Source organism: Passer domesticus, chromosome 2, assembly GCF_036417665.1.
Source record: "Passer domesticus isolate bPasDom1 chromosome 2, bPasDom1.hap1, whole genome shotgun sequence".
Classification (NCBI taxonomy): domain Eukaryota; kingdom Metazoa; phylum Chordata; class Aves; order Passeriformes; family Passeridae; genus Passer; species Passer domesticus.
In genome coordinates this window covers 115,728,564-115,742,170 of record NC_087475.1, presented here as the reverse complement: position 1 = coordinate 115,742,170, position 13,607 = coordinate 115,728,564, and positions in this window count along the sequence as shown.

Here is a 13,607-nt window from a genome sequence, read left to right as displayed (position 1 = left end):
GGAACAGAGTGCCCAGGACCACTAGTGTTTGCAAAATGTGATGTTTATCTAACCTTATATCAATGGCGTACATACAAATAAAACTTGTAGTTTGGACAGAGAAAATAAGAGATTGTTGTCAGTTTACATTAAGAGCATTTGCTAAAACCCCATTTCTCATTATTTCTGTTTTTATTTCCCCACGTGTATTCATCTCAACCTGAAATTTGTTCAGTTCATGCAGTTGAAAGCTTGTCTTAAACAACCATTTCTGCAGAGTTCATACACACCAATTGATCTTCACAGACAGCCTTTTGGGCAGTTCAAGTCTTTAATGACATGTTCACAAGCAGGAACTCACTGTCACAAAGGCTTTGTGAAGCAGTCATAGAGAAGAGAACACCCAGTTTTTGAATCTTGTAAGAGTTCAGATTTATTTAAAGCAGAGTGGGGCAGGCAGAGCACCACATCCCCGGGGATGTTTGAATTCAGCTATTCAAGTTCTAGATAATTAGAATATCTCACTTCAAAGGTTCAGTAATATATTCTCAATACCATTGTAATGTAACACACTGCTTAAAAACCAAATCCAATCGCAATCTTGCAAAACAAAATGAAAAACAGCTCATAGAAATTCCATAGAAAATCAGTTTGAGATTGATGTCACAGAAACTCCTCCCTTCCCATTAAGGCTAAAGCTGGACATCTTCTATATCTTAATTCTGAGAAAAATTAAGTTATAGGACTTGAATATCTAAGCAAGTTACTTTGATACATGTTCAATTAGCCTGTTTTAATGTAGAGGAATCAGGTCTGTAAACTTCTGATAAGTCTATAATAAAAATATCCTTATATCAAGTTTAGGTTTACAGCAGCCTTTTTTTCCTGTAAGAAAAGGATCAGAAGGGCAAGAAAGTCTGAGAAGCAGAACATGTTCCCATGCCGATATGATCTTCCATAAACATTGTCAGCCACCTCAAAAAATTGATAACTGATATGTAGAAGCCAAGGTAATACTGACAGCTGAATAATCCTCCACTTTTTATTAAGGACAAGCCAGACCAAAATACATAATTCCTGTGAGGAAGAGGCAGTTGACTTTAATCAAGAAAGACCAAGAAATAAAACAAAAAACTTAAGAAATGAAGAAAGACATATCAAAACAAGGTGGATAAAAATAGTTTAATGGGTTTTATCACCCATATAAAAGCTATGTAAAATCTTACATGTGCAAGAATTAAAGAACTGCCCACCAGTAATGAGAACATAAATACTGGAGGTGCTGGGCATCCACAGAACAACATTCCTGCTTTAAGCTTGATATTGTCATAATCACCATCTGTAGTCCGCTGTAGACAGTAAATTGGATGCAGAAAATATGTATGAATACTCTTTCAAATGACAGAATAGACCCATTTACTGGGGAAAAAGTGAAATTATGTTAGAGCTTCCTCATTCATTCCTTCGTCCACTGAGGAGTATTTTCTGACAAAAATTATGTGATATCAAAAGCTTACAATCCAATATTTTTTAAAAAATTACTACCATTAAAGTATTATAAAAAGGAAACTAACATTAAGAAAAATAGTATTACAATCTCCAAATAAAAACTAAGATCTTATACCTATAAAATATTTTGGTTTTTCATTTTGTTGGGAAAACCAAGGTATTTTGTTCCTAGTTCAGCCCATGTAAAATAAAATATATACACATATATGGATTTCTATAACTCATGGGGCAGACTGGAAGTGAGAGTTTTGATTTCATTTAGACTGAACATTTATTTCTGGGTGATCTGTGAAAGACTTCTAAATGCATAATTTTAGCAAAGTAAGTATGAGAATTGAGTCACAACAGCTGTATTTCCTGACGCAAATTTGTGTACATTGTGTTAATTACTTATTAGCAGGGGTTGAAGTGCTGTGAGACAAATCCCTATTAATCTGCCCTTTATCAACCTCTTGTTCAACAAAGCCATTTTTCTTGTGAGGCTACAAATCCACTTGTCATTTTGGTCGCCTTGCAAAGAAGGGAATCAATAGTTTGAAATCCAGTTTTGGGCTAGTCCTTTAAAAATGTATGACAAGATTTGTATAGAAAGATGGTCTTGAAGGCCAGACCAGTGACAGAAACCACAGCTAGGTGACTTCTGGAAATGAGTAGGATGCAAGGTTTGCACACAAGCTCAACTCTCCCAGCTCTCTACCAACAAAGATCCATTGCATTGCAGGGAAGCCCCAGTGAAGGCAGGAATGATGTATCTGACTCCATATTCTCAGAAGGCAAATTTATTACTTTATTATACTGTATTATATTAAATAATGCTATATTAACTATACTACAGAATACAGAAAAGATACTTACTCAATGCTAAAAAGATAATGAAAACTCATGACTCTTTCCAGAGTCCCGACACAGCTTGGCCGTAATTGGCCAAAGAGTCAAAACAACTCTCACCAAAATCCAATTGGGCAATCACCTGTGGATAAACAATCTCCAAACACATTCCACCCATGAGCACAACACAGGAGAAACAAATGAGATACGAATTGTTTGCATTTTCTCTGAGGCTTCTCAGCTTCCCAGGACAAAAATCCTGGGTGAAGGGATTTTTTCAGAAAGTGTGAAAGCCACAAAGATCCACCCAGGCAATCTACACTAGATTTTCACCTGAAACTTAGGTCGGTTATCCAATGCCCCTCATTAATTTTCTTCCACTTATGGTTTTGAATCATTTGCCAAACCACTGATTTCCAGGACTGGAAGGACTGACAGACTGCTCTTCTAGCAGCCTGAAGATCTTCAGTGTTACCAAGCAGAGCAGAGTGCTCCCAAATCCACAGTGTGTTTTCCTATCAGCTGTGCACATTGGCTGAAGATTCACAGGCAGTGCATGCAGGAGACAAGTTGACTATTTTAATTATGTTCATCTTTTCTGTTAAAATGGTGGTATGATATGATGACTCAAAGACCAATTGGAACCTTAAAAACCTTTAAAACCAGGCCATCTTGAAGACTGCTCACTTAATATTACTCACTATTAAACTGGGAGTAATTCTTTTAAAAATGCATAATCCATGAAATCACTTCAAGATGTCTTAGCAAGCTTAAATTGCCTTACTGGACAAATGATCAAGAGTTTTTTGCTAAGTTTGGGGTTTTTTTTAATAGCAAGGATTATCTAACACATTTAGCATTCTAAGATGATTGAATGAAAAATGGCCTATATTTCCTCATGCTGAGACAGATCTTAATGCAAATAATTTAAAAGTTCAACAAAAATAACATTAAAAAATTTAATTCCTCCTAGAGAGGCAATGGTGGTTGTTGGGGTAAATCACTATCCTATGATTAGCCATGAAATTAAATATTCTCATATATTGTTTATTAGTTTTGAAACTTTCCATTGAAGATAGAAATTATAATAGATACCTTTCTTGTGAGAAAGTTTACTGTAAGAGCTCTTTTTAAATCCAGAATTATGATGATACTTACCAAACACTGCAGTGTTAGAAAATATTTCAGCTCTCTGATGAAATAAACCAGTGCCACATTGCCTTAATTTCCTAGAAATCACAGTTCTGAACTGCAATAATATTACATGGCCAGATTAATTAAATTACTTAGGAATTGTAAACATACTAAAGCATTTATTAGATTAGGTTTATAAGCCTGGATCATTAGGGAAACAATTCAGATGACATTTTTATTAGAGAATATTGCAAACATTACTGACATTTTGCAAAGGATATGTTAGGTTGTTTTAACTGAATTTACCACTTTTTTGTCATTCTGATTGAGTTAGTCGTTACTCTGAATATTCTGAATCACTTACCAACATGATTATCTATTGTGATAACTGACACATGTTTTTGTTGGAGGTGGTTTTAATTTCACCCAAGAAGAAATGCACTGAAGGCACAAATAAAATTAAAATTAGAAAAGCAATATATCACTAAGATTTATTTCCTAAAAAAAAAAAAGCCTCAAGTGAATGAAAAAACTAAACTCATTACTGAATTAAGCAGTTCATTCCTTATATCTTCTTGTAACTCTTTGTTCATGAAAATGTACATTTTCAGATTAATACCATGAAACAAAAAGCGTATTAACAAACCCTATAAAGGATCACTTACAAAGCACATTTTACTTCTGGAATAAGTGCAAAACTATATAAAAAAAGCAGTAGAACAAGTCAGACACTTAGTCTTCCAGAAATTAAGTATTTCATATTACACTGAAGTTAAAACAACAGAATATTAAACCCATTCTTTTTCTGAGTTTGTATTCAATTCTTTAGTCTAAGGCACGGAGCACACATGATAATGTTTTTAAAATTCTGGAAATCACTGAGTGGAAATTAGATGTAAAATAAATTATGGCATTTCTTCTGTGATCTTTTCAGTTTGACATTTAGAAAATGTGACGTATGTATGCAAGATAAATCTGAAACAGGAACGCCATGTGAACAGTGCCAAGACATCTTTTTGTTCAACTAAGCTCCAGGAACCTCTTATTTCTTATTTCAGTTTTTTCTCAAAACTTTATCACCACCAGATGCTGTTGATACCAAATTAGAAGCAACATCAAAAATAAATATAAATATTGTTTTTAAATAAGGAAACAGTATTCTAATCATATAGGGACACTAACAGATGCTCAGCCAGGGTGAACATGAGCCAGTTTGTGCCAAGGTGGCCACTGGCACCTGGCCTGTATCAGCAATAACGTGGCAGCAGGACTAGGGAAGGGAACATCCTGCTATGCTGGCGACTGGTGAGAACACACCTCAAATCCTGTGCTCAGTTTTGGGTGCCTCACTGCAGCACATGGAGGAAAAGAGCTGGGGAAGGGTCTGGAGCACAAGTCTGATGAGAGAGGAGCAGCTGAGGGAGCTGGGGGTGTTTTGTCTGCAGAAAATGAGGCTTGGGGTGACTTTCTTCTCTTCATCTCCCTGAGAGGAGGGTGCGGCCAGGTGAGGGGACAGGCTGTGCTCCCAGTAACCAGTGACAGGACAAAGAGAAATGGTCTCTAATTGTGCCAAGGGATGTTCAAGCTGGACATTGGAAAGAGTTTCTTCATGGAGACAGTTTTAAAAGTTTGTGACAGGCTGCCCAGGGAGGTGTTGAAGTCACCATTCCTGGAAACAATTGGATGTGGCACTTGGTGCCATAGTCTGTTTGACAAGGTGGTGATAGAGAAAAGGTTGAATTCTGTCTTGGATGTCGTTCCCAGCCTAAATGATTCTGTTATCACATGTGGCACTATTCTGAGATGAAGAAGTGCCAGCTTTCCAAGTCAGATTTCCAATCTAGACACTTCACAAATACCTAAAGCTGTGTTATTGGTCTATTTGACAAAATTAGAGCAAGTCTCCTATGACTGCTGAGATAATGAATTTAACTAGAAATCTTAAAAAAAAACCAAAAACAAAACAAACATCAGGTCAGAACCATTTATATCTATTTTATTTCTGAACAAAAATATCACATTTTTCATCTGCCATGATTGTCTCTCTGTCCTTGCATTTCTGCCCCTTACCTGGTTCAGTTGGTAATTCTAATACAGTGAAACCTGTAGCCTTTTCAGACTGATTCCTGCTCCCCTCTTCAGCAGAAATGGTAATGTGTCCCAGCCCCATGAGGGTGCTATAAAGAACATACCTTAAAAACACAGTAATACCTTACAGTCAGTTAGAAAAGTGAATTTTAAAGAAACCATTCTCCTTGTACCTGACAAAACAAAACAAAACAAAAAAAATCAAAAGCAAAACTAAATTTTGTACTTTGAGTTGACATTTTCTAAAGTTTAAAAGCAGGCCACCTTGAAGACTGCTCACTTAATATTATTCGCTATAAAATAGTGAGTAATTATTTTAAAAATGTACAAATCATCAAATCACTTCAAGATGTCTTAGCAAGCTTAAATTTCCTTACTAGAGAAATGATATTGCAAATATCTCTCTATGTCTCCAGACAAATTTAAAAATCCTTAAGCTTTAAAAAGCTTATACCAACAGAAGCTCCAAAGTCAGTTATTTTCTTCTTTTGAATCTGTGGAGAAAAAAAAAAAAAAAAAAAAAAAAAAAAAAAAAAAAAAAAAGGGACAAGAGAGTAGCCACAGACTTATTAAAAGCAGTAAATATCAGACTGTTCATAGAACCCTGCCAGGTCTTTACAACTTTTGAGTGGGATGACTAAGCCTATTCTACTCATGTGTGAGTGGTGAGTGCCCAACATACCAATTCTAAAGTTATTTAATGAGTCACTGAGAAGGACACTCTTCTCACACTTGTGAGAGAGAGAGATTTGACCAAGGACAGAGAAAAGGAGTCTAGACAACTTCTTTTATTAAACATTATTATTCAGTAGTACTTCAAGGCCAGAAAGCAGCATGAACTCCTGTGTCATGTATTATAAATAACAAACTTTCTGAAAACAACAACAAAAAAAATCCATCTAAAAGACTCAAGAAAGTAACTGTGTGCAGTTTTTTTTGGTTTGTAAAGGCCAAGGGGAAAAAACAACAAAATAACCCAATACCAACTCAAGAACACCTTTAAGAATCCCTGTTACTGCTTAAAATGGAGTTCTGTAGCAGTTCTCTGCAAATCATTATCATATTTTAAAATGCATTGAGTACTGCTGTGTGTTGCTCTTCTCTTTTCCTATGACAATACCTAGAAAAGCTCAGCTCAACTCAGGCAGAAGATGTCACTGATTCAGTGGAAGTGAGCACCACTGACTCCAAACCTACAGCTGCCCAGTGCCTCTATTATTCCTCATGTTTTATCATGGGCAACTCAGCCCCTGGAAACTACTTTTCCATTGTAGAGCTTAGGACACACTTAAGAAGCAGCAAATAAAGGTCACCTAGAACCAGTTCCACTGATGTTGCAGCTATGAACACTGATGAAAACCTCTATAAGATTTCCTGCAGAAAGCCAGGAATGAACTCCAGATCAAACAAGGACAAAAACCCCACCTCCTAACATAAATCAACCTTACCATTTCAGCCATGTGGGAATAAAAGATGGGGTGGGGTATAAAATATTGGGGTGGGAAGTGTCTCATCAGTGAAAGAACAGGAGCTGTTATGGTTAAAGAAAAGAAAATTGTGATTTGTTTCTTAAGTATCACCCTTAAGTGTTCAGATAATATTTCTCCTTAGCTAGATGAGTCTCCTTTCTCTATTTTGCAACATTAACTACCATCTTATATGAACTACACATCTCCACTGAATTACTCACAAAAGAAGTAGGTGGCAGACCCCATCAAACCCAAGCCACTGGGTTTCTCAGACCCTGGAGGAAAAAATAATAGGTTTGCTCTGAAATGCTTGAGAAGAAAGAAATCCCATGCAGAAAACCTTGCATCCTATGGCAGACTTGTGTCACCAACCTCAGAAACAGCTGCTGCAGGATCATATAGAAAAAGATTGATATATTTAAGAGAAGGTACATTTTCAGTCCATCAGAATCCTTGTACACTCCTGAGGAAAGATACACAACACATCCTGTTTCGTTCACTTGCTGGAATCTCAGCTGAGCATTTCTTGACAGATTAATCATTGCCCTGGTAGGCACTGGAAAAGAGACAATTTGTTGGTGAGGAGAAATCTGAGTGGGAATGAAATACTACCTTGAAGAGGATAGGGCAAAAAGACTGCAGCAAGAATTAAAAACCTTTTCCAAAAATGTCAACAGGTGGTATCCTTGAACAAGAGACATGGGACAGAGGGGAAGCAATGCACTATGTGAGGAACCACAAAGAAATATTTTTGTCTACTTGAAGGATTATTTTAACCATCACAGGATGACCCTATTGGCCAATCCCCATCAGTACTCTTAAAACAAGAAAACGGTAGCAACATTGTTCTGCTGAGTTACTAAAGCTATCGTCATTTATTATTAAAGGGAACAAAAAACAAAAAGAGGGAAAAAGAAAAGAAGTAAAACTGATAAGGAGGTTGGGAAAAATGAAAGTGCCTGAGTCTGTTCATTAAGGCACATTCTGGTGAATGATACAATGCCATTGCTGGCAATGGGCATTCAGTCACTCACTGATCAATATCAAATAGTTGTGTCAGTCTTTCAATCAAACATTTAAAGGGCTTGGGGGAAAAGAACTGTCACCTTTTAGAGACAAATGGTGCTGCTATCACTATGGCAACCAAAGTAATCTGTCATGCATGACACGGAGGATTGTTACTGACTATCCCATGAAGCCTATTGCCACTGCATTAGATCACAGTTTTTGTCTTTATTTGTCAGGGAATGGTCAGACAAACCAGAAGGGTGCACCTAAATGGTACAATAGGGCTTAGAATGACAACACAGAGCAATAACTACTTGCATCAGCCCAGTGACAGGTCATTTCCTAGTTGGAAATGCTAACAAGAAGTCAGTAATTCCACAGTAAATAATTCTACCCAGTACCATTAGCCATGGCAATGCAGTATATCTGGAAGCAGCAAAATTTGAAATACAAGGGGTAGGAGCATAAAGGGAATAAAGAAAAAAAAAGGAAAAATACATTTCTAGTCTGTTTATGGTGAAAATATTTATCACAGGCATTAATTTCTGTTAATTTTCCAAATAAAATAATGACAAGACCCAAATATTCCTTTAAGTACATGGTCTGTCATTGCACACCTTGAAACAGTGAGGACAATTTTTCCTATTTTAAAATTATTTTTTACCTCTGGTATAATGAAATGGCTTACAGAGTAAGAACAGCACCCAGGCAGGTCACAAAAGGAAGCTGTAATGAGTGTCTGCTTGCAGCAGAGCCCACTCAGCTTCTGACTTTTGGCAGCCTGAATTTTTAAGTATTAGAAACTATCATTACACTAAGGTATTTCCTGGAACTATGAGTTACAAGGGAGAGATGTGTTGAATGTGGCAACCTGTCTCTTCATATACTGAAACTTCTAACTAAAATTCTTTCCCAATATAAATTAAACAAGTTAGAATCATACCATAGAGAGACATGGGGAACTTATACACAAAGTTATTTGGGTGGACACACTTGGTGTGTCTAAAACACCTATCTAGTAAGACACTGGAAGCTATCAGTTTTGAGGTAGCAGTTATTACAGTGCCTGGATTCCTCCAGAAGAGCCAACTAGCTGATTTTCAAGACGATTTCTACATTTAAATTACTTGTAGTCCAAGCTGTGATATCACAAATAGTATATAAACCAGAAGAACTCCCGCTAGCATTTATTACACAAGACAAACAGCACGTTAGATGAAATAAGCTATCAGTTGTAACTTTGACACAGCTCAAATCTGTTTAAGTATTCAGTGCTTCCCCAAGCCATTGCCCCTCACTTCCTCTTAAGCAGCAAAAGCAAATCCTCTTGGCTTATTTGTCAGAGTTTAAAAAAAATAAAAAAAAAAATCAATCTCAGGCTTCTCAGAGGCTAAATTATCACATGCTGTTGCATTAATTAAGGGGCAGAGACTCCTCAAATGTATCTTTAGGTCTGGGTGACTTGGAAGCACAAAAGGCCCTTCAGGCAGCTCTTTCAACAGTTATCTCCCTCTCTCACCATGCCAGTATATCCTCTATCACATAAATGCTCCTTTTCCTCCCTGTAGTGGATTAAAAACTTATCTCTGTTGAACAATGGTATAAGATTTCTTAAACAGCCTGACATCTCTCCTCACCCCCTTCCCCAAACACAAAGGCAGACAAATATTTGTTGCTATGGATATAGAGGGTAGTGATGTAGCTGGTCATCATCTACTAACCCAGAAAATGAGTGTAAAGTTTGGTGTCTGAAGTAAACAGTAAAAAAACTGCAAGTGCTTAATGCAGCTGACACTGCAGAGGTTTTAGAGGTGGAGAGAGTCAAGGCAGTACAAGATCAGTATGCAGTGCCAATAACTGAGATAGAAAAGAGAACACTTTACTTTCTACTCCCATTTTTATCAAATTTCCAGTTAGTATATTAAAAATATCCCTATTTTTTTGTAACATTTGTTTAATGTGAAAACATCATATTTCCTCCCTACTTGCTTCCAAAAGCAACCAACCTGCTTCACCAGTGTTTCAAAATGAAACATGGATTTTGAGGTAGTTCTTAAGAACAACTAATTTCATTTTCATAACATTTAATATCTACACTGTTACTAGCCAAGAAGATTAACATTTGTGAATGTCTTCACTCAGCATCATGGAGTCCTGCCTATTCTTAGGCTGCTCTTTTCCTTAGCTCTCAACACAGAGTTTATTTGTGTATCTTGGGGAGATAATAGTTTATAAGGTTAAAAATTATACAACATGACAATAAAAATCCTTTCAGCTTCATAAGAAGCCTGCTTGATAAAATACAGAGCTCTAAAACCTGAGTGGTTTTTTTTTCCTCATTCATTATAATAGAAAAAGAGCTTCAATTCACATTTGGTCTAAGATAAAACAAACTTTTTCATACCACAGGCATTTTAGGACTGATATTTAAAAAAAGGCTACTGATATTCACACTTTCCTATTTCCTTCTTTACTTTCACATCAGGGAAAAAAAAAGAGAGGGATCATTTCCTAACTTAGATCCCAGCACAAAAGGAATCTCAGTCTTTTAAATAACAATCAAGGTGTTTGGCATCTCATGAGACAAGATTTTTTATCTCTTATTCCACTATTTACCTTTTAGTGATACTGGCTAGGGAAAAGAAATCGGCAGAGACTTAATTCCATCAAACAGGGAGTAAGCACCCATTCTGAAACTCTCCTCACTGCAAATACTGGAGGACAGAGTCAATATTAATCACAACATCTCACAATAAAACATCCTCAAGCTCTAATCCAAAACATTTTCACTGTAACCAATAAACCAAAACTAGGATAAGCAAACAGCTAAAATTTAGGGGTTTGTACATAAAGGAAGGATAACCTCAAAGTCACCCAGGGTTGGACATCACCCATACCTGCATATTCCTCATACTTTGATCTGTCTCCAGTAGCACTATAAGCCAAAACAGAAAACAGGCACAAGCTTATCTACCTCCTAAGGCAAAGTCTTATTAGCACACTAGGACTACTTAACCCTCAATTCCTCTGCTCAGGGAGTTACTCTTGGCTGCAGTTACATTCAGGGTAGGCTAATGAGCAGAATATGCCAAAGCTGTCAGTGTGAATCAATTAACATCTGCCTCTGGATCTGCAGCACCTGCTAACAGGCTGGATTAGTGGAGAAAGCCAGTTCTGCTCTCCCAGGGTACTCAGAAGTGTCGGGGCACATTAGAGTTTTAAAGCTACTTTCAGTAGAAGGTGCAGGTGGGGAAGTGGGTTGTGTATCCCCCTCTTGGCAAGTGTCTGGGAATGTGCATTACTTTCTGTAATAAAGTATCATGCCAAAAGAAAAAGGAGCTCATTAATGTGCTTCCCTTTTCATCTAGGAGCTGGATAACTGGCACTAGTGCCCTCACCTCTCTGTCAATAAGCTTTTAGATGCTCAGTGCAAGCTTTATAAAGCCAGTCAGAGGCAGTGGAATTCCTCCGGTTTTGTAAATCTATTTATTTTAACACAGTTTCTAAAAGTATATGAGTCTCTGCTCAGCTATTGATTAATCTGCAAGCCAGTGTCATAAAGCACTGTTTTGCCAGACTTGTTATCATTTGGAGCAGGCTGAAACGGGCATGTGAATAATGGAATTAGCACAACAGGCCTGCTGCAGATTATCATGAAATTCAAGAGCTCTGTAAGGTGACCCTGCATAAGCAGAGGACACAGCATTATTTCTTTCTAAGCTTCTTACATCTTTTATCTGATAAGTACAGCCCCAGATCATCTGAGAGATACATGTAATATATTATTCAATATAATGTCCTTCCTTACTAATTCACTCTTTAACAATATTGTGCTTCTACAGTTTTCCCTTCTTCAAAATTTCCCTTTATCTTCAAATTTTCTTGTCCCCCATCTCTTATATCCAAGTTCCACGTGGCTGTTGTGTCCATGTGAGACTACTGAGTGTAAGGTGATTCCATCAAGGTTTTCTGTTACTTATCACTGAAGTCTGATCACCTTCTGCTCTGGGCAAGCTTTACATTTCCCCATATCCCAAAACTTAGACACACACTGAAATCACATCTGATGTATTAGTTGTAAATTCTGCAACTTAACTCCAGGTATTACTCTTGGTAAGATTGCTACTGATACACAATGAAAATGAAAATGGCTTAAAATTACTGGGTATGTTCTGCAATGCAAAATGCTCATGTTGCGGTAAATTGGTTGGAAGTATAAAAGCTTTTTCTGATTTTTTCTGATCTTTCTTTGTTAATATCACCAGGAGTCATAAATCCTTCTGAACAGATGCTCTCAGACAGGTATATTCCCCCAGACAAATAACAAACATCCCCATGGCAGTATATATATATTTCTCTCTGTGTGCAATATGAGAGCTATGAGAACAAGGAAAATGAATTCTCTTTGTCTAAGGGATTCATTCCTAGACTCATGCTCAGTTGGTCCTGTTTCTGAATTATACATTCATGTCTATAGTTTTCCTGTGTCTGAAAATTATCTCATAGAAGGCACACAGAATGCAGAGGAATTAAAATGGCTGTAGCCATTCAATCAATCACAGAATATTTTTCTTTAGCATAAAATGAAAGAATTGATTAGGAAGGAGAAAAACTAAGCACAACTACTAAGTTAGTTGTGCTTCTTTGTCCAGAGGTGAGGTTTTAAAATATTTCTGTGGAATATCACATTCTTGATGGAAAGACTTGTGTTAATGGCTGTTAGTCACAAGGTTTTTCAACAGCAAGGTGAGCCCACCAGCTCTCCCTTTAGTGACTCTCCATATAAAAGGGAAAGCCTTGATACAGTTTCCTCAACTGTGGGAGTTATAATTTTGCTGCCATGAGTACAGATGACGCATGATTTTTTGAGTGGAAGATTGTCAGATTCTCTGAAATTCTTGTTACAATATTTTAATTAATCCCTTTCCTTCATTCAAGTCTTCTCCAATTCCTCTGGGTTTTTTTGTGCCAATGTTGGCTGCTTTTGAGAATGTCTTTGCGTGTCCTGGATAATGTTGGCCCTTAAGGTGAAAGGATTATATGTGCCTTGGACTGATTTTTTTAGTTCTAAATATATTTTAAACTCAGATTCAGCATTTCATCGCTGTATTCTTTCCACACCTTTAGAAACATACATTTATTTCTTCATTCTGTGCCATTTTTGATGTTTCAGTGATACATGAAAATCATAAGTTTTAATTTAATTTCTAAAGGCCTGGTTTTGTACAAGAGATTCTTATTTATTTATTCTTTTTTAGATATATACTGAATTTTTGTCTCAATCTTATGTTGAACCTAGAATGCTTTAATGAAGAAGGGACTTAAATAATTTCTGTATCTCTTGGTGGTGAATGGTGATCCATCCAGTTGGTGGCTGGTCACTAGTTAGGTTCTTCAAGGTTCCATACTGGGGCCAGTCCTGTTTAATATGTTTATTGACAACCTGGATGAAGGGACAGAGTGCTCCCTCAGTAAGCTCACTGATGACACCAAGTTGGGTGGGAGTGTTGATCTGCTGGAATCTGGCTCTGCAGAGGGATCAGGACAGGCTGGATCCATGGGTTGAGGCCAGTTTTCTGAGGTTCAACAAGG